The sequence below is a fragment of the Podarcis erhardii genome (genome assembly GCF_964252035.2).
Source record: "Podarcis erhardii genome assembly, chromosome: 14".
In the NCBI taxonomy this organism is placed as follows: Eukaryota; Metazoa; Chordata; class Lepidosauria; order Squamata; family Lacertidae; genus Podarcis; species Podarcis erhardii.
This window is the reverse complement of record NC_138503.1, coordinates 19,587,578-19,589,693: the sequence shown is the minus strand read 5'-3', so window position 1 is coordinate 19,589,693 and position 2,116 is coordinate 19,587,578. Positions and strand designations below refer to the sequence as shown.

Sequence of the window (2,116 nt, the reverse complement as noted above, 5' to 3'; positions counted from 1 at the left end):
ACAAGCACTCTCTTTCCTGCCAACCCCAGAAACTGGTATTCAGAGGCATATTACTTCTGCTACTACATATACCAAGTATATACAGTGGTACCCCAGGTTACAAATGCTTCGGGTTACAAACTCTGCTAACCGGGAAGTAGTTGCTCCGGGTTGTGAACTTTGCCTCCGGATGAGAACGGAAATCGTGTGCTGCCGGCACAGTGGCAGTGTGAAGCCCTATTAGCAAAAGCGCTCCTCAGGTTCAGAATGGTTTCGGGTTAAGAACAGACGTTCCCAAAACCGTTTGATTTTCCTGCCACACTCAAAGAACAGATCTGCTCCACCAATGGCAGTCAGAGACCTTCCTGCCTGTTCTCATCTCTGTGACATCAGCACATTTCAGCCAATCACTCCCAGAGGCTTCATCACCACCACCATATGGGCCACAAGGACTTCCAAGCCAATAATGGAGTGGTTTCCTTACAAGCAAAGACACCCCCATGACTGTTATGGGAAGAGAGGCAAACGAATGAAGAGAAGAAAGGGACTCAAGTCTCTTTGGGAACATGTTCTGGTAAGAAACCTCATAATTCCCAGTGCCCCATTTATTTTGGTTAATTAAACTGTCAAAAGGGGAAGGTATTTACCTGTCATTCACTGCAGGCACTGATGAGGTGTCAGCCTGCTGATAGGTAGCTGTTCAATTACAGTAATTGCCTTTGTTTCTGTCCCAGGCTTCTGTTCATCGCCCACATCTTTCCTCACTGCCTCTGCTCTAACTCTTTCCTTGCTTGGTTGGGTTGACATCAGGCAGGCACATCAAGAAATGTGGCAATACGCTCATGTCTTCATGCCATGACCTCAACCATATTGAGGTCATGAATGCACACCACTGCCTCCTATTTGCATACTTCTACTGCCTCCCCCACCAGGTCAGATTCAGTCCCTGGGCAGCTGAGTCTGGAGTAAGAGCATAAGAAGAGCCTGCTGGATCAGGCCAATGGCCCACCTAGTCCAGCATTCTGCTCTCACAGTGGCCAACCAGATGCCTTGATTCCAAACACTCACCCCACACCCCACCCTCAGCAGTCCCTTCTTCACTACCCCAGCCTGTCTCTCCAAACATCCCTAGACTCTGCTCTCCAGTCATGGAGGAGTATGCATCTGCAGAAATGGCTATGGGCCCTTTAAATACTGCATTCAACATTCCAGATGTTATGGGGCAGTGGCAGCAGCTGTTGACTACTGGGTGGGGCAACCAAGGGGATCTCTGGAGATGGAGCTAAGGAGACCACAAGAGGCCATCGGACTACAACTTCCACCATACCTGCCCATTGGCCATGCTGTCTAGGGTTGAAGGGAATTGGAGTCCAACAACATCTGGAAGGTCACAAGTTAGACACTCCTGACCTAAATGATGCCAGGAAGAGGTTCAGTCTATGCACTGTTGTTCAACTCTGGGCAAGACTACTGGGAGAGCTACAAGGAAGTTGCTCAGCATGTAAGTCTGAGTATGTTAAGTGATGCTGATTGACTTCTACACAAGCTTAACAGTCAAAGTGATCAGGATACTTCCCAGGCTGTGGCAGGTTGACTCTGCCACCATCTTCCCTGCAAGAGCTGCAGAACTGACACCTGAATAAAGCTGGTGCAGGAACACTTTCACGACACACAGAGTTCTGCCTCTTCTTATTTCTGATCTTCTCACCCTAGTTGTGGAGCAAATGGGGATGATGTGAATTTTTAAAGGGTCCCCTCCCCCCGCTGCTGCCAAACTGTTGGAGCATCTCAGTCTTTTCCTGCAGAAGATTCAACAAAATGCCCTCCTTGGTTTTGCCATCTGTGACTGTTAGGTGCAGCCATGGACCCAGTTTTATTATTTTTTAATACTGTTTGAAGGAAACAAAGACACCCCCAGCTCTCCTATATTAGCACATGGCTTCCTTCATCTACCAGTAGGAACTAATGACAGAGTTTTTATTGAACATCAAGTGAGCCAAAATGTCTCTTTAAAATAATTTTCTGGCCATGGAGGGGGGATGGTGTTAGATCCTCCTGGTTAATTACCAGAAAATCTCAATTGTCCCCTGGAGAAGGGTTGGCAAAATCCACCCCCTTTCCCACCTTCCCGCCCACA

At 48.0% G+C, this 2,116-nt stretch overlaps 1 long non-coding RNA gene across 1 annotated transcript; it reads left to right on the top strand.

Moving 5' to 3' along the window:
• The first annotated feature begins 465 nt into the window (after positions 1-465).
• Positions 466-1,649, top strand: LOC309328984. Its single transcript, XR_014150986.1, has 2 exons — positions 466-553; positions 714-1,649. It is a non-coding gene; the product is annotated as an uncharacterized lncRNA (long non-coding RNA).
• Positions 1,650-2,116: the final 467 nt, after the last annotated feature.